The 24,640-nt window shown below is 36.5% G+C and overlaps 1 long non-coding RNA gene across 2 annotated transcripts in view; it reads left to right on the top strand.

Moving 5' to 3' along the window:
- The first annotated feature begins 1,398 nt into the window (after positions 1-1,398).
- Positions 1,399-24,640, top strand: part of LOC112915494 (uncharacterized) — a 274,898-nt gene continuing 251,656 nt past the window's right edge. For both annotated transcript variants that reach the window (XR_003234083.2, XR_003234082.2), the window contains exon 1: positions 1,399-1,525. This is a non-coding gene — a long non-coding RNA (uncharacterized lncRNA). The remainder of the gene's footprint in view (positions 1,526-24,640) is intronic.

Here is a 24,640-nt window from a genome sequence, read left to right on the forward strand (position 1 = left end):
TGATTCATTTATTTGTAAAGCCAGGGTTATTGTAAGAACAAAAGGATAGTCTTTATTAAACTTTATAAGCTAAAGGAGAAGAGATTGTTTCCATTCATCCCCATTTTTCCATAATGCTTTTGTAATGGGAACAAATATTAAAATGATCCATTCTTGTCAAAAGGGGGTATATTCAGATTTGGGCAACTTAATAAATAATAACAGAACTCCTCGGCTACCCACCCTACTGTGGGACCCTGACCCCAGAGGGGCTATACCAGGGTGAAGTATTCCAAAAGTCCATAAATTACATTTTTTTTATTTTTAAAATTTATTTGTGGGAACTAAATTAAATTGTATTAGATAACAACTTAAGTAATATGATAATTCAGAAGTGAAATTCTTATCGATGTTTGTGCTTAGATTCCTAGAAACAGTGTATACAGACTAGTTATTTGTGTCCGTAAATACATGATGATCTCATAATGAGTTGGTTTATAGGTTTATGCATTAACTTCTCATACTGCTCGAGTATCATTTTCTGCTGGCTATATTATATTATTGGGTCACCATAATACTAAACTGTGGGACATTTTAGCTGATAATTCCTGAAAAGTGCTTACTTTTGAAATAAAAAGCAAAGCAAAAAAAAAAAAAAAATCAAGCCACAATGCTGACTGAAAAAAATATTTATATTTATATTAAACCCCTCAGCTAGATTCTCAGACACATCACTGCTTAAAATGCAGTCACCTGACAAAAACAGTTCTAATTATTACCCCCTTGGGCTAACATTTCTCAGAGTGACTGGCTAAAATGCACTCTAGCTCATAATTTCTGTCTCTGACAGTGGAAGACATAACCTAGTTTCCTCTAATGCAAAAGTCTCTAATCTAGAGGGCAAGACCCTGCTCCATATAACACTGAAGGGAGAAAATGCAATTTGAGCACAAGGAAATTGCACACATAGTTTGATAGTTCTACCACTCTCAGAATTTTTTTTTCCTCCTCGGGTTTAAATGTCTTGTTTTATTTTATACTAAATTATGACCTGGCTGAAATTGCTATGTTTTCTTTGTCATATTCTAGAAACCTCTTACTATAAAAGTGAAGGTTATACTATGGTTCCATACTTTCATTTTTTCAGGGGTGAGGGTGGGAATGTTCGCATTTTGACAGTTCAGCAGTGAAAACATTAAAAGTTACTGTGCTTGCTACAGCAATATTTTTTTCGTGTTGAATAATAGCTCTTTTGTCTTGGCAAATGGAGCATATATACTGCATTAGAAAAAGGTAATTAAATCGTTTTTGAAATGACGAAAGTGCAGATTTTTGACTCGGACTAATCAGTAACAATTTCATTGTCGAATCTATGAACGAACAAACTTTTATGATTGCTGGGAGAGGTGAATTAACCTCAGATTGTTCTGGTTCACTTCACAGGCAGTGGCTGAGTAATGCATCGCCCTGAAACCGGTAAGGCAGCGGGCTAAAGAAGTTTCAAGGAAGTTAAGTCCGAAGTCTTGCAAGGAAGACAGCTATCAGGGTACGGTACTGGAGATTTTCATGGACAGTTTTTATTTCTGGGAACTGGAGAGACTTCACCCCCTTGCGTCTGTCTTTCTGCTGACAGCTGCTGCTTAGCACCTTCCTTCCAGCTGGGAGGGCAGCCGGATGGCTGCAGATGCGGCTAACACCAGGATGGCTCCTTAGCGAGCAACCAGGGCATCAGTTTCCTCCTGGAGACTGCACATGTCACCTTCACGTCTCATGCATCTTCCATCATTTCTGTGAATATATCAAGGGGCTCTGGTGGAAGGCACTAGGCTATGAAAGTGCAGGCTAACCGGTGACTGAGAACAAAGGCCGCCTTTAGCTACGAATGATTCACTGCAATGGTGAAGAATACTTTCTTTTTTCCTCCAGAATGACTTTCAATCCTAAAGATTCAATGACTGGGCCCCCATTTGAGAAAAAAAAAAAGAATGGCACAGAGAAAGGATTTTTTTTTTTAAAGATTTTATTAATTTTTGAAAGAGGGAGAGAGAAAACACAAGCTAGGGGAGGGGCAGAGGGAGAAGCAGGCTCCCCATTGAGCAGGGAGCCCAATGCAGACTCCATCCCAGGACCCGGGGCCCATGACCTGAGCTGAAGGCAGATGCTTAACCCACTGAGCTACCTAGGTGCCCCCAGAGAAAGGATTAAAACAACAACAACATAAAATTACTACACACAGATGTTTGACAATGTTGTGCGTGAACTTGTAATTTCAGGAGGAACATTATACCCAGTAGTTCTCACGCATGCTACTCTAACTTATCTTCCCCAAATTTCTCAGCTTCCATTAGCACGTGTCACAATCTGATCAATCTTATCACTACATATGGAAATATGGGGTGCTGATTTGGACAAGATTATTTTAAGAGTTATGTGACTACATCTAACAAATATCTTGTCTGGCTCATTAACTCGTTTAATCCGATGAGGTAATAAAGAGACTCCATAGTTCATTTCTAGAAAGCAAAAACATTGGTTTCATTTTTCAATCATGAAATTATAAACATCGAAATGTTTTTAAAAGGTACTTGTTTTCCTAATACCTTATGTCATCTGTGTCCTTGGGAGCAAATCAGAATAATGAACAGTATTAGGAAAATACTTTATGTGTAACTATATAATCCTGAGATTGGCACTAAAGCATCCCTATCTCTTCCCGCCCCTGGACTGTTTGGTCTCAACCAGGGTAGCATTGAAAATCTGGAGAGGGGGATCCCTGGGTGGCGCAGTGGTTTAGTGTCTGCCTTTGGCCCAGGGCGCGATCCTGGAGATCCGGGATCGAATCCCACGTCGGGCTCCCGGCCAGTGCATGGAGCCTGCTTCTCCCTCTGCCTGTGTCTCTGCCTCTCTCTCTCTCTCTCTCTCTCTCTCTGTGTGACTATCATAAATAAAAAAAAAAAAAAAAAAAAAAAAGATCCCAAGAATTGCTAAAATATAATTAAAAAAAAAAAATCTGGAGAGGTTTCAACCTAGAAACAGTGACTGGGCCTCTTTGGTGCTAATTTATGAGAGACTTATGGTCACCACGTTGAGGAAACTCAGAGCATGGGCACATTTGGCAGTTTCTTATAGATATTAAGGGACTTATTTTAAAAAGGCTTATTTTGTATATTTGGTAATTGTATTCTGAAATTAAGTTGTCAGTAGAGAATACATGCTGAATTTTGAATGCAGGAAAATAGTTCACAGTAAAGAACTATTATATACTGAATAGAATATTCTGGAAAATAGTTGGGTATTAAACTTATCTTTGTTGATATTAGTTATAGATCCATAGGACTATGTCACAATCTATCGTTTGTTTTGTTTTAACCTCACATTATTATCCCTAAGGGAATTTGGAAAACAGTATATCAAAAAGCTTGGTTCTAAATTGTTCAGTCAGGTCTGTCTTTCATAAACTTAATAGTTTCTAAATATTTCCAGATTTGATTGTAAGATATTGTCAGAACAATTATGAAATACTTTTAGTAATATTGTGTCTGTCAACATGGCCTTTGGTATTTTTTAAAATGGCCCTATTAACTGCTTCAAAACATGGAAAGTACTAAAAATAATTGAAAAATTAACTCAACTAAAATTAATGGCTCATCTGTCTGGTATTGTTTTTATACATTGCAGTTATTGAGGGTTTACCATGTTCCAGGCACTTTGTTAAAATGTTGTGTGCGTATTATTCCATTTAATCCTCAAAACAATCCAATGGAAAAGTTACCACTATTAGGTCCATTTTTATAGATGAGGAAACTGAGACATGGACAGGACATGTAGCTTATCCAAAGGTTCATAGTTGGTAAGTAGAAAATTTGGTATAAAAACTTAGGTAGGCTGATGCTGTGTTCTTTGTCCTTATATTTTATTATATTGCTTTTTACTAATTTTAATTCAAAAACTATGTTAACATACAAGGCAGTTCTTTCAAGAAATATGTGGAGGTAAAATTCATTAATAAGAAGAATAAAGATGTCTCTGTAAACCAATGACCATAGTGATAACCCTCTGTCCTCCATCACTGATCTTGAAGTTTGGAATGCATTGCATCCTCATGGACAGAGCTGCACAGGATGCCATTTGCATGTGGGAATGCTAAATACGAAGGCACTGCATAAATGGCTGAGCAGTTTTATGAAAAATGGGCAACTTCATGTTTTTCTCTTGTATATTAGCAAGATTTCTATATTATAACCAGAGAATAGGGTATATTTAATTAAAATATTGATGTATTGATATCCAGGATAATATTATATAGTGAAATATTAAGAGAGGTTTTTTTTTTTGAGAAATGAAAATCATGGCTTTTAAAAAATATTCACTGGAGTTTCACTTTTTGAATCAAGTAGAAAATAAATCCTCTGATGAAATTACTTGAACAAAACTGAATTCAGGTTAAAAACTGTGAATCATGAGTTTTCCAGGAAGAATTTTATTTTGACCTAAATGATATCTGAGAGATGAACTTCAAGCTCAATACATTTTTAACATGACAGAAGCGCCATGGCCTCTCGGTGGGTGTCAGGGAGGAAACACTTGAGGAGGCCTTTATCTACCAGAGTTCGGCTAAGGGGCCCAGCAGCCTGGGGTCTCGCTGGTCTATTCCTGATCCTCTCTTAGCAGAAAGGACAGAAGGCAGAAAAAGCGAAAGCTTCTTCTGAACAGATTATTTTCATTTAGGGACTTCATAGATGTCAGAAAGTTAACGTAGAGGCAATGAATATTCCTGATTCTTTTTTGGTAATAACATACAGCCACTAAAATCTTGTTAAATTTTTTGTCTAAGGTGAGAAAATGTGTGATTCTATTGTTTCCCACGTTTGTTTTTGGGGAAAAAAAGCAATTTTTATTTTGTCATTAGAGCCTGTAAAATAAAATGCCAGTAAAATTCATGTATACAAATCTATGCAAAGCAATGAAAAGAAAATATTTGCATAAGTGTCCTATTAATGAAAGCCAGTTTCCGACAGTTTGAGATTCATATTCTTCAGTGTGTTTTGTTTACCTTTCCTATCCAATTTATATGGTCCTACTTGGGAATAGGTTTTCTGCGTGCATGCACACATATATATCACAGAAAGTAGTTTGGGTTTTTAATTAGTAAAAATTTCAGAGGCTAGCAATTACCTTTTTCATTTAGCATTTCACTCCAATCTAGTATTATTTGTGTTTTCTGCTCACTTCTGTATAGACCACAGTAAACATTTGGAAGGCATCTTGTATGGCAAGTTTGTGTATTGCAATTTTTGAGCAATGCAAACATCCCCCTTAAATAAACGAAAACAGATCCCAGAAAGGGTATGCTTCCAACACATTCCCCAAAGATCTGAGTGCCGCTGTGCATTCTTGCTCAATTTAAACAAACTAAACTTCAGTTAGTCTCCCCTCCCCTAATGGGCACCCCCACTGGGAACATTGTTAGGTTACCACCGTGGACAAGGCCTCAGTACAGCTGGATCTGTAAACAAGACCATAATCCGCATGAAAGAACTCTCAGAGTTTTGGCAGCACTCACAGTGTTGTTAACATATTGTGCCAAAGCAATAACAAAGCCATCATTTTTAAGTTTGTTCACGGATTTGTATTAATCAAGAAATTTTCCAGAAATTACTTCTAAATGAGGAACCTTCCAGAAAGTTACCATTTGGCAAGAAGGCTTCCAGATGCCTTTTTTTTTTTTTTTTTTGCTTATCTGTAACATATTCTTCCAAATAAATTACACATTTGTGGAAGTTCAGTCGAGACAAAACACATTGCTGCTGTGTTGGCGGAAGGAGGCTCCCTTCAGTTCACTCCCTATTTCATCAAAGCCTGGCTAATGCTTAGGTCATTTTTTCTTATTAGGAGGAGGAGGAGGAGGCCAGGCCATCTAACTTGGCATTCTGGTGATAAACATTAAGTATTGATATTTGGATCAGAAAAGCAATTATTAGATTACAGTCAGAACTGCACACTAAGCATTGAGGAAAAGACCAGGAGAAGGCTGTGGGACCTGTGTTGGAATTTAGTTGTTGGTTTTTATTGGCATACCAGGCGGCTGATTCTTACAAATGCGATCTTTTTCAATTAAGACCCTATTTTCAAAACTTGTGCGCTAGCAAGCCTTCTGCAAACTATTACGTCTCCTCTATAGGAAAAAAAGGGAAAAAGAGGGAGGTCGGATTAATAGTGCAATTAGACGGCGAGGAGTGGGACAAACCTAAAAGTTTTGATTTTCAACATTGTGTCATTCTTTAAATATAATTCTAGTTTTTCATGTACCTCTTATGTGAGTATAATCCTGGGTAAAGGAAACTTTTATTATTTTTTTAAAATCTTTATTTATTTATGATAGAGAGAGAGAGAGGCAGAGACATAGGCAGAGGGAGAAGCAGGCTCCATGCACCGGGAGCCCGATGTGGGATTCGATCCTGGGTCTCCAGGATCGCGCCCTGGGCCAAAGGCAGGCGCCAAACCGCTGCGCCACCCCGGGATCCCTAAAGTGTGCTAAATATTCAAAAAGCAGGTAGGTGCATGATTCCAGCTGAATATCAGAGGGTGCATGTATGGCTACTGCACACGGGCTTGGTGACTGTGTTGGGAGGTGAGGACCCGTAAGTGAGTAGTTTGTGTAGAGTTTTGGTTGTATTTCATCATTTATTCATGTCTGTGATACATTCTGGATGACATTTATTTTTGTTACAACAAAAGTTTAGAGTAACAACTAATAGTAAATAAGCCCTTTCTCCAACTGAAGACAACCCCCAATCTCCAAACTACTCTGGACTTGAATACATCTTTCCTCTTTCCTCCTATGGTGCATTGTTTAAAGTTCCAATCTATCATGTTTATATTCGGCCTTGTTTTAAAGTTACTTGTGTTCATTTCTTATTTTCCTTTTGAAAATGTAATGTGATGGGATAAGCACTGGGTGTTATACACAACGGATAAATTATTGAACACTACATCTGAAAATAATGATGTACTATATGTTGGCTAATTGAATTTAGATAAAAAAAAATGAAAATGTAATGTTCCTGGATGTCTCTCCAAATATCTAACATGGTGCTTTGCACATAGAAGACTTTGCATGAATGCTTATGTAACCGATTTCAGGAGGTTTATTGTTTCTTTAACAACAACAACAAAAATCCTTCTCTGAACACATAGCACTTTGGAAGGCGCTTTCAATCGGAGAGAGCACCAGCATTCTACTGGGTCAATTATTGCTGCAATTGAATTAATAATACTCCAGTGGTCTCCTAGAAAACTACTAACTTAAGGGAGGATCTATAATATATGATAATTAATAAGTACTAGAAGGACATGAAATAATGACAGAATTGTAACTTCATTCTTAAAGTATGTAATTGTTCTTCAAGAAACAAAACAGCTAGCCAAGCCATTCATAATCTTTTCAGGAATCAGCATCCTCTCCCCAAAGAACACACACTTGATTTTTTTCCAAGTATTTGACTATACATTATTGTGGTTTACGTCTGACATATTGATGCTGATTATTTTTTTGGTTTATATAGTTGTTTCTCTGAGGACTATGTATTTATTCTCTTTGGATTAACTCATCTTTGAATGATCTGCTGCATGAGATTGAGTGCATTCACCTAATTCTGCAAGAGAGCTTTCATCTGAGAAACACCCTGTTCTTGTTGGTTGTGACCCAGTGATGTGGTGGCTTTTGTTTTCCATCAGTCAACGGCCAAATCATATTATTCATCCGGCTATGTTGGTTTAAATCACCCTGAATAAATTTTCACATATGTTTTCAGAATTTGACCGAAGGTGAAATAAATCAATAATTTGGAAACTATCCTTTCTTTTGTACCAATAGAAACTTGGAAAAATTCATCAGATAAATAAATCAGACAAATTTTTCAGCCACTGGGACATCTTTAATCACACCCTTGAAATTATTTATTTTTTAAATTGTTTATTTTTAAAAGAGGATTTATTTAATCTTCTCCTTGAAATTCATAATACTCAATTCCCAAACAGAAGCCACTATAGATTAAGATACAACCTGAGGGTAAATTCAAGAAAGAAACTAGAAAAAAATTAGTAGGGTGCATACAACAAATGCAATCTAAGTTCCACCAGCTGAATATTCTCAAAGTTGTGCAGATCTGAGGGCCCTTCTTGTAGATGGTCCAGGAGAAGGATTCCTTGTGTGTGAGGAATGGCACGTTGTCATCTGGTGTTTGAATCACAAACCTTTACGGTGGCCTCAGCCATTTTTTAGGTAAGATCTGTTATTTACTGGAAAGAGCAATAAGAAAATAAATAAGTATTGTTTGTAGTCAACCCATGTTAAGCTAAAGAGGCGCTCTCCAGTAAACAACAGTTCACAGAAGCAGATGTGAAGCTTCTAGTTGTTTCTTATGTATTCAAAAAGTAAAAATGAGCCCTGAAAAGCTGAAAACTCTGGCACAACCATGTCAGTCAACAGAGAAGTTAGCAGCTCCCTTTCTTATCTGTGTTTGCTTACCTGACATCCAGTATCCCTTCATGGTTTTTACGTTAAAAGGTGCTTTAGGAGTTTTGCTTTAAAAGTGATAACCAAACAAATGTTTGTCTGCATACTCTAATCACAATTTTGAGAAAAGTATGAAAGATGGACAGTTTTCCATGCTACTGATTACACTATTTGGTAAAAGTTATCGAAGATTCAAGAATCTAACAGGTCAGATTGTAGAGGGAAATCAAGGTGGTGGGTATGGATACTAACTAGGGATAATGGAGGAAATGTAAATAGGAGGAGGAGACAGCTCTGGGTGACAATGGAAAGGTGTTATGCTGATGAGAAAAGACACATGTGCATATACAACAAAACACACAGCAGCGTGCACACACATCCCGAAAGCTCTCATTCCCTTAATCGGCCAGTAGAAGATGAAATTCGCCCAGGAGGGAGAGCCACGGAAAGCCATACCAACAAGATAGAAGATTGTCTCTTGCTCAGGAAAGGAGGATAATCTAAGTGTAGAGATTCAGAAGAAGATTTAATTAGCCCATTTTTTTTGTTATTTATTTTTTTAATCACTGTGGACTTGTAGAGTGATCTGGATATATAAGGTGAAGTTCCTAATAAAGTATTCCTGTGGTACAATTTCTGAACTTGGTACCATGCTTATTTTAATTAGCTGATCAATTAATTCTTACGTGCTGGGTACTGTATTTGGGGAATGTTTGGCCAAAACAGAGAAAGTATCTGCATTTATGGAATCTATGGTTTAGTCAGGAAGCAGGCAATAAACACACAAATTGTATTTAATTATAAATTGTGGTAAATGCTAGCTTTGTAAATTTTAATCTAATTTTTATAACTTATAAAGCAAATAGTGCTTATTCTTGCGAATTTCAAGTTCTGTTCCTTCCCATTTATTCAGCATTTATAAGCACTGTGTTAAATGCTTTATGCATTGTCTTATTTAATTCAATTAATTTAAGGGGTATATGCTATTGTGTTTATACAGTATGGTTAAATAATGTTCCCAAAGACACTACTAATTAGAGTAGGGACTGGATTCAAACCTAGGGCTGTTAATGTGCCGAGCTTTTTCTCTTAAGAGCTTTGCTCTACTACCCCTCTGATCAGAGGATAAGACCTATGATCCAATAGGCTAATATTTCTAATTAGTTGCTGCTTTGTCATATATAATTTAATGTAGGAACATGCACAAGGAATCAACAAGGGAAGAGAATTTCTCTACCCTAGCCAGGGTCATCTTTACTATTTCGCTCATCACACAGCTGGGCTGTTGAATGTTGCTATAGAAAATCACAAAACTATTCTGACTGGATCTGTACAGAGTCATGCTTTCTAATTTTATGGCTGTTCACAATTCTTTTGCTGACTCCCTATCACATTTCCTACAGCAGCATTTCCACCCCATCCTCCATCTCAGCAAAAGCCTTTATTTCTGGCTTGACTGATTAATGTTTGGAAGTGTGTTCTATTGGAGAACTCTTTTCCTGGTCCTCTTTGTTTCCATGTTTTGCAGGAATGAACAGCATTGGCTGAGCATTTCCTGTTTCTCCCCATACTCTTTACTCTTATCCAAGAGAATGAGTGATTTAGTCGACAATTGGTACAAACAGACTCTGACATCCAGAAGTCCACATTCTTTTATTGGGCAAGTTGTATGTTTCAGTTAACTGCTTCCTATACTTACCCTTCTTCTATGTCTTGCAGAGCAGACTGAATTATTATCTTTTCCCCTTCGTGGACTACTTACTGGGGCAGGTGCAGCCTAACAAAACATCTGTTTACTCAGCATATACCACAAAGTTCACATACATCAAGGTAGCATTTACTGTGTGGCTCTTAGTGATCTGGGATCTGAGAGGTGTCTAAAGACTTTTAAGACCATTCAAGCCTTTGAGGACATCACACACTTATTGACAAAGTCAGTAACTGTAAAATAAGGTCTACTACTAAAAAACTAAAACAAAAACAAAACCCAACAAAAAACCCAACACCTATGTTTCTAAGAAACATATGTACCATAAGATTCCAGAGAAATAAACAACAGTCTGTCAACCATGTAAATAATAGAGCATGGAACTCCAGAGAAGTAAGAGATCACTTTAGTGGAGAGGACCAAAAGGAAAAGTCCCTTTCAATGAGATGATCAGGAAAACATTCCAAATTTTCTACAATCTGAATACTATAAACTTACTTGAAATTATACACCACCACTCCTCCGTGAGAACAGGAAATAATGCCTTTCCCATTTCAATTAATCTTCATGACAGTGCTCTGTCCATTATATGGACACAGAGCTGCCTAGGAAAGTCCTGAGAGGTTAAGTAATATTATCAAAGTCACATGGTTAATAACTGGTAGGAAACAAAAACCCAGGTTTGCCTCTTTTGATGTTCATGTTGTTTTCTCTCTCTCTCTCTTTTTTAATTGGAGTTCAATCTGCCAACATATAGCATAACACCCAGTGTTCATCTGCCAAGTGTTTTCTTAAAACCAGGGCACTTTTCCAAGCTGGTGTAGGATGGAGGACACAGGGTGAGATCAAGAAGGTCAGGGTTTAAGTCTTGTATCTGCTATCTTAAAGGTACATGTGTGATCTTGGACATTTTACCTCTCTACTCTTCACTATCTTTTGTAGAAATAGAGATAAAAATACTACCCACTTCAAGAATATTGGAAAAGTGAACATAAGATGACACAGCTGTTTTATAGTGTTCTGAACTAGAACTTTATTTCAGCTAGGAAATGTGTAAGCAAGCACACTCTTATCTCAATAGCAAGAATGGAGGTTGGGTTCCCTGGAATCAGATTGTGAGATGGGGAGTTGCATGCCAAAGTTCTGTTGGAGAGCAGTCATGGGTGATACCTTTAGAAAGGTAAAGAAGTGAGCAAGGTAGACTGGGCAGAGTGAGCAGTTGAATGGCAGTGCAGTTACCAGTGAGGTCTCAGCATCTGATCATTGCAGGGTCCCTGAGGCTAGATGGCTCTTCAGAGTTGACTCAAATCAAGGCAGAGGAGCCTGTGGTTTTGTTTCCCTGAATAAGCCAGTCATTGGCTGTGAGTTGCCCCTGTCACCTTGAGCAGGGCAGGTCTTTGCAGCTAAAGGCAGGGTGTTATGGTTGATTGATATTGATATTCCTAACAACCCTAAATGGGTGTATCTGTCCTAAAAAGGGTATCTGGGAAGAGCACTGCAGGATCCACTTAAAAAAAAAAAAAAAGATGAAACCCTACGAGCCCCCCTACCTCTGGTTCCTGCTCCTGTTTTTTTCGCTCTTCTACCATTGTGCATACCATCAATTTGGCACTTTCCTCCCTGAACTGCGATTGCAAGGCCATGTCTTATATTTCTGAGCTTCCAGCACTGCGGAGAGTACTGACAGTAGGTAGAAACAGCTCCATTAATATTTGATGTTGGTGATGTTAATGGTGATGATGATATACCAACTATACTGCTGGGTACTGAGGAGTCTGGAAAAGAAGATAAGGCAAGATTGATTTTATTTGCCAGATATATAATCATAGAATATAAGGGATGTGCAAGAACTGCTATAATTACCAAAGTACGTTAGACATACATAAGTGTTCAATATATTTCTGTAGAGTAGATGAGTAAGAAAATGAGTAAGAGGACAATTAAGGGGCACATGGTTGGCTTTGATTCTGAGCATAACTTCAGGATCACTTTGGACTGTGGACTGGGAAGCCAGACTGACTCCCTGAAGATGGTGGTCTTGAGTTGGGCCTGACAGTATGGGTGGCGTGGAGATTAGAGAGGAAGGTTGAAGAGAATGCAGTGGGGTAGGTAAGGGAATGATCTATGCCAGGAGGATATCAGACGCGAGGGATTTGGGTATGCACAGGGGCAAGTAAGGACACTTTGCTTGCTTGGGGTGAAATATATTTGTGAGTGAGTTGCAGGAAGCAAGGCTCAGTAAATAGGGGAATTGGAATAGATTGTGAAGGGCTGGAGGAGCTGACAGTACCAAGTCAGGATGGGGTCCTTGTTGGGGAGTGAAAATGCGAAAATGTATTTTTAAGAAGTAGATGGCTCAGAATAGATTGGAAGGAAAATCAGTGAGAGTCAGACCCGACCAAAGATTGCAGTGGCATTTAAATATAAGTGATGAAAGCCTGAAGTTGCGATGGCGTGTCAACATGGAATTTAGGGGTTAATCTTCAGGGAAGAAAAATATGATTTAATAACATGCTGATTTTTCCCACTTCTTTATTCCTTAAATCTAAAAATGTTGCTAAAGATCAGTAAAAAAGGGACTTCTGAAGTATTTATTATCTTTAAAAAAAAAAGTAATGCCATTATCCACAATGTCTATGATTCTAAAAACACAGACTTAGCTACGCAACACAACCACGGTGACTGTTTTGACTCAACTGACTAGGCTAGTTAAAGCCTAACTCAGACACGTCACTCAAAGAAGCCACTTAGTGTCTGCCCTCTGTATAACTCTTCTGTTAAGGTGTGTTCACATTTTAAAGTGATGGGTTAAAAACAGTGACTCAATCTAACCCAAACTTTTAAACCAATTGTACAACCTTACTTATCTCTATCTCCCTCCCTCCTTCCCTACTTTTCACTTACCTACCTACCTACCTACCTCCCTACATCAGCAAAACCAAAGTTAGGTCATTGATTTCCTGAGTTAATTTTGTAGTGACTTGGTTTTGCTCCAAGGCAGGTCGGGTACAGTGTGACCGTGGTTGAAAGAGCATGTTTCTTGTAAGTGCAGACACGGTGAGTGATGTACGTGGTACTTATCATAAGTGTATCAACTCTGGCATTATTTTATAAATACAAAGTATATCAGAATTCATTTTTACTTTATCATCTGCTCTAATTTAAATTGCTGCATAATTTCATGAAACAAAACACATGAGTCTACTTAAAAAGGGACTATCCTGACTCTTGGAGACTACTAAAAATTCAAAATCCATTCTTTTTGTGTTTCTATACATTTTCATTGTGGCTATCTGTACCTATTAATTATATTTTTACAATTTATATTATTGGTTTATCCTGTTACTGTTTATATAAAATTAACCTATCTTTAAAATTTATTATACTCCCAATTCCGTTCTCATCTTAGATTGCTAGGCAGATAATTTAGAAGGGAGAAGCATAGTTTTCTCCTGCATGTTTTTTGACGTATCTTATCTTTGTGCTTAATTTTTAAAAACGTGAGAGCCATTATATTGAATTATTTTAAAATTTAACTTTTTATTTTGAGATTATTGTAGATTCTCATGCAGCTGTTAAGAACACAAAAAGATCCATGTACTCTTTACCCATTTCTTTCAATGGTGCATCTCGCAGTGCTGTAGTAGAAGATCACAACCAGGACATTTATGCGGATATAGTCAAGTTATGGGATATTTCCATAACCACAATGATTCCTCATATTGTCGTTTTATAGGCACACCTACTTTTCTTTGGTCTTCTCTGTCCTGTTCTCCACTAACCTTTGGGGATAAAATTATAGAATTTTATCATTTCAAGAGTGCTACATAAATAGAATCCTACAGTATGTAACCTTTTGGGATTAGCTTTTTTCATTCAGTATAATTCTCTGGAGAGTCATTTGAGTTGTTGCTTGTATCAACACATTATTCCCTTTTTATTACCGGATAGTATTCTAAAGCTTGAGTATGCCACAGTTTGTTTAAACATTCACCTGTTGAAGAACATCTGGGTTATTTCCAGTTTTTAGCTGTTATAATAAGGTTGCTATAAATATTCATATGTGGATTGTTGTGTGACTATGTCTTCATGTCTCTGGCCCAAGAGTGGAATTGCTGGGCAGTGTGGCAATTGTATGTTTTTTAAGAAGCTGCTAAACTTCTCTAGAGTGGTTGTACTAGTTTGCATTCTCACCAGCAATATATAAATGATCATTTCTCTGCATCCTTGCCAGCATATGGCATTATCACTAGTTTTTTATTTTTGCCATTCTGATAGGCAGGTATTGGCATGATAGTGGTTTTACTAACTGGATTTTTACTAGTGAGTTTGAGACTCTTTTCTAGTATTCCAGATGCTATTCCTTTGTTGGATATGTGGTTTTAAAATATTTTCTTCCATCTCTTGTAAAAGAAAGGAAGATCTCTTGTAACATAAAACTTTTAAAATTTTTTGGGGCCTAATTTACCAACTTTCAATTTTATGGGTCACTGCTTTTAGTATGAAGCCTGAGAATTGTTTGTTGAGCCCTAGCTACTAAAGATTTACTCCTGTGTTTTTTTTTCTTCCTAAAAGTTCTGTAACTAAAAGTTTTACATATAAGTCTGTGATCCATTTGGTGTTAATTTTTGTAAAAGGTGTTAGGTTTATGTCATATTTTTTTGTTTTTTGTTTTTGTTTTGCATATAGATGTCTAATTGCTCCAGTGTTAATTGAAAAGTCCATCCTTGCTGATGGATTTTCTTTTGTACCTTTGTCAAATATCAATTGAACAGTAAGTGTGGTACTATTTCTGAGCTTTTTGTTCTATTGATCTGCATATTTATCCCTCCATCAATATCCTACTGTTGCTTGATTACTGTAGCTATCTGGTAAAACTCAATATCAGGCAGAGTGACATTTCCCATCTTGTTCTTTTTTGTCAAAATTGTCTTAGCTATTCTCATTTCTTTTAACCTTTCATATATATTTTAGAATAATATTTCCTAAATGTACAAAAATATTGCTGGGATTTTTATAGAAATACATTTGGGGAGGTTTGACATCTTTACTCTGTTGGCTTTACAATCTATGAACATAAGAAGTCTCTCCATTTATTTAGATCACCTTTGATTAACATTGTGTCATCTTTACCGTACAATACCTATGCATATTTTGTTAGATGTACATCTTCATATTTTATTTTCTTTGAGCAGCTATAAGTAGTATTACATTTCTAATTTCAGTGTCCATGTAAAGATTACTGACATATAGTAATATAATGTTTTTTAATGACATAAAGTTTTTCATGTTTACTTTTGTCCTGCAATCTTTCTGAACTCACTTATTACCTATAGGAGTTTGTTAGTGTTTTTAAAGATTCCTTGGAATTTTCAATGTAGACAATCATGTCATCCATAGATAAAGACATTTTACTTCTTCCTTTCTTATCTATATGCTTTTCTTTTCTTTTCTTTTCTTGCGTTTTTGCAGTGGTTAGAATTTCCAGCACTAAGTTGAATAAAAGAATAAAGATGGTGAGAGGAAACTTTGCTTGCCTTGTTCCTAATTTTTGGGGGACACTATTCAGCTTTTAAAAAAAAAATGTTAGCTGTAGCTTTTCATAGTTGCTTTTTATCAAGTTAAGGAAGTTTACCTCTTTTTTTTTTTGGACAGTTTTTGTTACAAGTGAGTGTTGAATTGTGTCAAATGATTTTTTTCTGCTTCAGTTGAAATGGTGACATGAATTTTTCTTTAGTTAATACAGTAAATTACATTGATTAGTGTTCAGAAATTGAACCAGGACTATACCTCTGGAATAAACTCTACTTGGTCAGGGCATATAATTGTTTTTATGTCTTACTGAATTATACTTGTTGCAAAAATTTTGTGAGGGATTTTTATGTCTATGTTTATAAGGGATGTTAACTTGTAGTTTTCTTTGTTTTTTACTTTCTTTGCCTGGCCCTGGTATCAGAGAGATACTAACTTCATACAGTGAATCATTAAGTGTTCCTTTCTCTTGTATTTTTGGAAGAGATTTTGGAAAATTGGTATTAATTCTTCCTTAAAGTCTTAGTAGAACTCTCCAGTTCTCCTCGGGGCCTGGAGGACTGAACAGGGTAGTTTTTAAATTACAAGTTCAATTTCCTTATTAGATATAGGACTATTGAAACTATCTCTTTCATGTAGGATGAGCTGTGATAATTTGTGTTCTTTGAGGAATTGGTCAGATTCCTCAAATTTGTCAACTTCAGTGTGTAGAGGTGTTCATAGTCTTAATATCCTTTTGATGTCTTCAGAGTCTATAGTGATATCTCCTGTTTCATTCCTGATATTGGTAATTTACATCTTTTTCTGCCAATCTAGTTAGAGGATTGACAATATTATAGCTGTTTTCTAAGAAATATCTCTTTGTTTCATTGGTTTTCTTTACTGTTTTCAATCTCATTCATCTACTCTTTGATATGTCATTCCACTTGGGTTTTTCTCTCCTTTTCCAGGGTTTTAAGGCAATAGCTTTAATTATTGTTTGAGATTTTTACTTTTTTCTAGTATGTGAATTTAGTGCATAAATTTCCCTCTCAGCACTGCTTTAGCTGTGTCCCGCAAATGTGTATAGTATAATTTTTGACTTACCTTGAGACTTCTCCTTTGATCCATGGATTATTTAGGAGTATGTTCTTTAGTTTCAAAGTGTTTAGAAATTTTCCTGTTATATTTGTGTTATTGATTTCTAGTGTGAGTCCATGATGATAAGAGAGCATACTCTAAATGATTTCATTTGTTTTCAATTTGTTGAAATCTGTTTTACAGTAACACAAGATGGCCTATCTTAATATATAACCTATAAGCTTTTGAAAAGAATGTGTGTGCAACTGTTATTGGGTGGGCTGTTCAACAAATGTCAATTAGATCCTGTTGGCTTTTGGTGCTGTTGAGTTCTTCTATATCCTTGTTGCTTTTCTGTCTAGTTCAGTTATTCAAGAGACTTGTTGAACTATCCAATTATGTTTGTGGTTTTGTCTATTTCTCCATTTAATTCCACTAGTTTTTGTTTTATATTTTTTGTAACTCTGTTTTTTGGTGAATACACATTTAGTGTTGTTACATACTATATACTAATATTTTTGGTAGATTGACCCTTTTATTATTACAGAGTGTCCCCCACCTATCTCTGGCAATTTTCTTTGCTGTGAAGTCTACTTTGTCTAATATTAAGTAGCCATTTCTGTTTTTCTCTGTAATGTAATTGTTTTAAATATTTCCTGCATACACATTTAGAATCCCATTAGACAGTGTTATAATTTTTCACTTTAACTATCAAACATAATTTAGAAATTTCAAGAAAAGATGATACCCGTTTACCTTTCCCTTCCTCTAGATCTCATATTTGCCTTTACTTCTACTTTGGACCACTTTTCATTACAGTTACTATTCCCCATTTCTTTTCTAGATCAGTAAGTCTTACCACTTTCCCCTGCTACCAGCTACTACTTATCAGCTGAACTTGTTTATATTTTTGGTGTGAATGTCCAATTTAATAGCACCTTTAAAATAAGCATTACTACATTTAAGATGGTTCTAAAGTTACTCTATAAATGGCAATATAAATTAAAAAATACAAACTTGAACTAAATAATTTAACATTAGCTATGGTAAAAAATAATAGTAAATGTATGTGAGTTATGTCAAAGCTATATTCCACTTGCTTCTGGAAGAAAATGAAATATATTTATCATATTTTTATACAAATCTAGCAAGGATAATAAAATCCTGAAATATAAAAGGGAAATGTGAGAAAGGGCATTCACAATAAGTACAAAAAGTTTTGAAACACACAATTGATGTATATGCTGATGTGCAGCAAAATCTTCACATTATCATGTGACGTTAAGATTGCAAAATAAGAAAAAGCAGTATTTTTATCTTACACTAATTTTTACCAAAAGATAGGCCTGAATAAAAGCCAGTTGAACCTATGCCAGTCCCCAGGCATATGTACAAGGAATTGTACAAGCATGAAAAAGCAAAACCACAGTAAATCACATGATTGAAGTAGACAGATGCTGCAGGTGAGTATGGCTTTTATTTTGAACAAAAAACTATCAGTATGACTTCACATTGCATATTTTTCCAAATTTACATTCCTCAAATACAAACTATATTATGATTTTTTTTTCTTTCTAAGTTGTTTCTTATCTCCAGTTTCTATTTTGCTGCAAACTTCAATACAGATGATAAATCTTATGGTTTCAAAGCACACTGGTTATTTACACAGTAAGGGCAAATGGGAGAAAAGTTCCAAATTTGTATCCAGAAAGTTGTGTGGGACATTACTTATTAGATTGCAGAGTCTGATTAGAGCCCTCTGGAAGTACTGCTTTCTCCCTGACCTTTTGTGTGGTAAACCTTGCCTCTTTGGGGGCATTTTTCACATTGCATCTTAATTTATTGACATGCCTTTCTCTCGTGAGAATATGAGTTCCTGGAAGGCAGGGATCAGCACCTTATATGCTTGTGAGCTAAACCAATGTATTAGAAGGGATGATTTTTATTGCAAAGCTTATTTATAACATTTTATAAATGGTAATTTTAGAGGAAATGAATCTGCTCTAGCTAGTTGCAGAAATATTGCTTTATTATCATTTGCGAAGTGGAAATGAACTGTAATATTTATCAATCTATTAACTCATATGTATTTGACACCTACTTTGGGTTCTGCAATCCTACTGATCACCGTAGGAGTGTAAAAATAGTATAAAGCATAATTCTCTCCTCATCAGAGTCTCTAGTTAGAAAAAGAAAACTAATATATGAAACAATTCAAGTAAATCTAAGCTTATGTACAATCCAGGCCTAAACTAGATGGTATAATATGCACAGTAGAGGTTCAGTTAGGGCAAAGCACAGAAGACTGAAGGATCAGGGAAGGGTTCTGGAGTAGGTAAGACTTGAGTAGGGTCCTGAAGTATGGGTAGGGTTTGGGTAGATGGTGGAAAAGACTAGTGGCTTTGGGAGAATGAGGAATTGCCTAAGGAAGGGGATTTTAGGTAGGAAATAAATTTTTAAATAATAGAAAAGAAGGAAGAGGTCACAAGAACCATTAATCTTTTGAAATTGTGCTTTCTCTTTGTTATATGATGAAGATCAATAGGATTTCTCAGAAGGATGGTGAGTGACAGACAATGAAAGAGATCCTTTGGTGGCTGGGTGGTCAGGATAATGGTATTCAATCCTGATGGGCCATCGTTTTTGTTTTTGTTTTTTTTTTTAATTTTTATTTATTTATTCATGAGAGACACACAGAGAGAGGCAGAGACATAGTCAGGAGAGCAGACTCCCTATGGGAGAAGCCGCATGATGCAGGACTTTATTCCAGGACCCTGGGATCAAGACCTCAGCAGAAGGCAGATGCTCAACCACTGAACCACCCAGGTGCCCACTGATGGGCCATCTTTAATCTTAGTAGTTAGAAGAAACTCAGTGAGCAAAGACTAAAGCTTATAAATTGGGATGAGGTAATTAGAGACTCTGGGAGAGAGAGAGCCATCAACAAGAACTACCTTAGGCCCATGTCTCTAATTTGCAAGGGTGCCCAAGGTGACATGAAGGAGTGGCCTCAAACTTATAACCAATGAACTCATTAAGAAAAGGACTTCTGGTTAAGGATTTATTTTTCTCCCCAACCATTGCTGAATACATAGACCCTGGCATGGAAAAATATCTTTAAATTTGAAAGATTATGCCCATGTGTAAATTTAATACATCAGTGTTTAATTATGTAAGTCATGTATTTTTGGTATTTGTTTTGAATATGATTTATGAAATGTTGGCTTGCAGGAAATTGGCACATATTGATATGTTGAAACAGGTTTAGAATTTTTATCAACACAAATTTTATATAAAATATACATTTTATATACCCTGGTGGTGTTATCACTCTTTCTAACACATTTAAAGGAGGACACCTATTTTCACATTGTGGGTCTCAAGGATAAGTAGGAAAAAAAGGACCCATCAAACAATTCTCTAGGTTTCCCTAGAAAAATGTTCTCTCTGCTCCATATGTGCTTTGAGTTTTAACTAAATTAAACTCATGCCTGGACCAATGTCATTTGAATTTTAAAGGTTATGTACATAGAATGTCAAAACAACCATTTAAAACACATTACTAAAGTGAAGGATTGGCCAAGATTATTTCTAAGGTTCCTACCACACTTAACATTATCTAATTCTATGAACGAGAAACATTCTATCTACTGCAAGTGATTTGGTTTCTACTTGGCTAAGCAACTGGTTGACTGGCTTTCTTGACTAGGTTCCAGATTCCTTGGGGGATGCAGACACGACCTCATGTGAAAGAGCAACCCCCTGTAATCACAAGTTGATCACAAAGTAATCATGGTAGCAGAGCAATGAGAGAGGCAGCTGATCCACTGCCATTTATCTGTGCACCACATGTTTGCATGAAAAATTTGTTAAGTACTTTATACTTGGAACTTGTTTTGTCTGTAACTTTTGGGAACAAGAGAACTTTTATCGCCAAGTTTAGAATGGTCTTGAATTTTATGGCTTCGATTTGTATCCAAATTTGTGTCATCTGGGTTTTACTCTGGCTGTGTTGACAACACATGACTTTCTGGTCTGAGACAGACTAATTAAAAGGTGCACAGTCATCAAATTGCTAACCACACATTTTAGGGAGCTAAGTGTAAATAAATCAAAGTCATATGAACTAAATTTACTGAAAAATACACGTGAATTTAAAAACGAATGGAAAAAAATCCATGCCAAGATGACCTGTGTCTTTTCTCAAAACCAAAAACACGTAAGGCATTATTTACTGAACTTAAGATTGTAGTTGGGCCTGACAGTTTCCTATTAGAAAGAAAAGAAGCTCAAGATGGCAAGGCAGCGAACGGAAAAATATTCTAACCAAAAAACAAAAGGCGAAATTCTATTTTAGTAGGCTGTGCTTTTCTTAGATTATGAAGGCCATCTCTATTATCTCAAGAGATAGAATTTTCCACGTAGTGTCGGAGGATGTCTCAGGACCGGAAGGGGTGTGAAGGTTGTTCAGTCAGGCGTTTCAACCTGGGCTTGGGTCCCTGCCCCCTGGCTGGCAGCTTATGCTTGGACTTCTCTGTGGCAGACAAATCTGTTTCTTGCAGCAGCCATGTCACATTTAAGGACTACTAGAAAGAAACCAATCTCTCTGAAGCTTCCACCAATTGGTGTTTACCCCTCAAGAATCTAGACAAGCCATTGAGTTAATTTTTCTCAGAACTATTTTAGTTTTTATTTTATTTACAAGAGCAGAAGCTTACAAGTGTTACCATAAGATAAATCAAGTTTCTTATGAGGATTCAAATAGAATGGGAAAGAGAAGGACAGTTTATGAGGATTCAAATAGATGGGAAAGAGGAGAGAGAGAGAGAGAGAAAGGAATCGAACCAGCTCTCAAGGAATGAATTTTCTCTTTCCCTCTCTCTTTCCTGTTTTCCCTGTTTCCCTCTCAGCACCTTGGCTGCTCTCTGAAATTTGCCCTGCTTTCTTCTCTCTGCTGCTGAAGTTTCTCTACTTACAAAGTATTTTGTTCTGTCATCATTTAAGTTTATACACGGTCTTGGTTTGCTGTGGGCCAACTCTATCTGCTGGCTTCCTTTTAGATTCTGCCCCCATTACTAACTGGTTCAGTCTGTCTGTGTTTTCCAACACAAATTCCATTTAGGGAGAGTCACGTCCAACTGACCTTTTACTCCAAGTGCTGGTATAGGTGTGCTGGCTTATGGATTGGCTTTTTGCATCTGAGTCATACATCAACTACCAGTGCCTCCCCCTACCCCCACCCCCCACCCCGGAATGGGTTGTGTGATACGAAGCTTGGCCATCACGTGGGTATCTAGGATGCAGAGCTGTGGTAGAGGCAGTGTCTCTTTAGAGCGTGGAGTGGCACATTTTTGAAGTTATTTGAAGTGTGTGTGTTTGTTTACCTTCCTACCCTTTTATTCCCCAGGTTAAAGATTCCCAGGCTTTTCAGTTGTTGCTTACAGGATATAATATTGAATGTCTTTACTGCTTTATCTGTCTTGTGTACATGATTTAGTTGATCTATATCTGTCTTAAAGTGATGGCTGAGAGTTTAAAAAACATCCCAAGCTGATCTGATCAGTGAGGTTTATGCCACTCAAATTCAGTTAGCCTTTTCGGAGTCACCTCATCTCGTTGACTTCTAGAACTTGCTGTTAACTAAAGCCTCTCAGTCCTTTTTTTGCACATGCTGCCAAACCAGCCCTCCTCCCACCTCATGTACCATTGGCTGTTTGTATTTAAGTTTAAGATCTTTTATTTATATTACTTGAATTTTATTTTTTTAACAAAAAATATTAATGAATAAAACCTACTCCCTGCCCTCTGGAGGCTTATACTCCTATTATCCCTACTTGGCACATAGGAAGTCCTTAATAAATAATCGTTTAGTAAGTAAATGTGGAAAGTCATTTTGTTAAAATGTGACTTTGCAATTATCTGTTAAGTCTTTTCCCACTGACCCTTAATCTCTTACTTGACGTTTTTACTCCCAATCTCATGGGCAATAGTCATTTGTTCATGTGCCTTTAGATCCAATTTCTATTCCTATTTGTATATTATGTGATATGCCATATATTACATCATATACCCAATGGAATCTGGGGCACCAATTAGTAAACATTAACATCTTTTGCAGCTAAAAATCAGAATCAAATTTTGCTGCCAAATGAGTTTTGTCGTTTTGCTGCCAATTGAGTTATAAAAAAAAGTCCGGTTTTCAAAGGTTTCTGGATTTTAGAATTATGAGTAAGGCATATTGACCTGTAATGCAGAACATTTATACCAATGTCTGGTACACAGTATGCACTAGGTAGGTGTTACTGAAAACTTATTCTAGTAGGGCACTGATTCATCTTATTCCACCCAGCTTGATAAAAAAAAGTTCGTTGGAGGAAGGACCCCAGGTTTTTCTTGGATTAAATATCTCCAAAATCATGCTATAAGCCAAATTCCAACTTTTAAAGTTCAGAAATGCCACGTGCCTTTTGCATTAATTAACTCACTAGAAAAAAAGCAACCTACATGGGAATTCAGGAAATCATCTGTTGAACCCATGTAGGTAGAAATCTACTTCTGTTTTATCATCCAGAAAGATCTATACTGGATGCTGAGAATTTATGAAATATAGCAGCAAAAAATTTAGGGAAATATTGGTGTGAGTTTTCTCTGTCACCCTATGTTTGAATCACTCAATGGCAGTGACTAATTTCCCCCAAAATCTGAAGTCTTCTTCTGCAGTCTGGCTGACTTCTCAATCAGTCTTACAAAGCAACCCTGAAGATCAGCAATTCTGTGAGTTTCCTCAGCTTTGATGGATTCGGGAGGCTACATTTGTCTTGGACATTTGAGTTCTAGGATGGAAACTGAATTGATATTTTTGTTATTAAACTTTAAGATAAAATATAAAAAATAGCTTTCAAAGATAAAGTGCAGGAAAGTCTTCATAAGTTTAAAGATTGGAATTGTATCTGCCCCTATTAAAACTGGCTTTGTACATGCATCATGGATTTTCTTCCTAACCTTTCCTTGTTTGAACCATCACTTTTCTTGCTCACACTTGGCTAATATAGGAAATTTGAAGTGAATATTTCTCACTAATTTTGTAAAAGTTTTTGGGATATCATTCTTAAAAATCTCACTGTTTAAGCACACTATAACACCAACATTATTGAATGAAATGTCTGTTTTGTTCTTGGTAAATTCCCCTTTCATGATTTTCTGTGGCTCTGTAGACGTACTTCTCTTGGAGCTGCTCATGGATGTTGGTTCTCTATCTTTTCAGTATTCATCAATTGTTCCAGAAGGTAAGAATACCTCTCAACTGATCCAAATAACTCACTGAAAGGCTCAGGAGACTGAGAACAAGATTGCTGGAGCTCATGGCCTTTGGCTCTGCTCTCCCACACTAACCATACACTCCAGTGGCAAAGCAGCCACAACAAAGGTGTGAAAGGCCCATTTGTCAGAAGCAAATTTGGGTCTACTTCTTCCTCGACTTTACAGGTGAGACCCCCTCTACAAGAAGCCCACCTCCTGTTGCTTACATGTTATCTGACTTCAGAGTAGAAGTGTTAAGCAAAGGGCTTTATCGTCCCCTCCTGCCATCCTCTTATGACCATCATCAATGGTTCCTTGGGGTTTCCTTTTCTACCATCCCCATTGTGCAAATTTCCAAGGTTGCTTCAGTTAGACTTGCTACCTTATTTCAGACCCTGACTCACAACCTATCCTTGGGAAAATTTTTTATTTTAAAGTTTCTGTTGCTAAAATGCCTCCAAGTGTTAGATTAGCAATTCTAGATCTCTTTCTCTTATTTATTTATTTATTTATTTATTTATTTATTTACTATCGATGCAAGAGCA

Source organism: Vulpes vulpes, chromosome 14, assembly GCF_048418805.1.
Source record: "Vulpes vulpes isolate BD-2025 chromosome 14, VulVul3, whole genome shotgun sequence".
In the NCBI taxonomy this organism is placed as follows: domain Eukaryota; kingdom Metazoa; phylum Chordata; class Mammalia; order Carnivora; family Canidae; genus Vulpes; species Vulpes vulpes.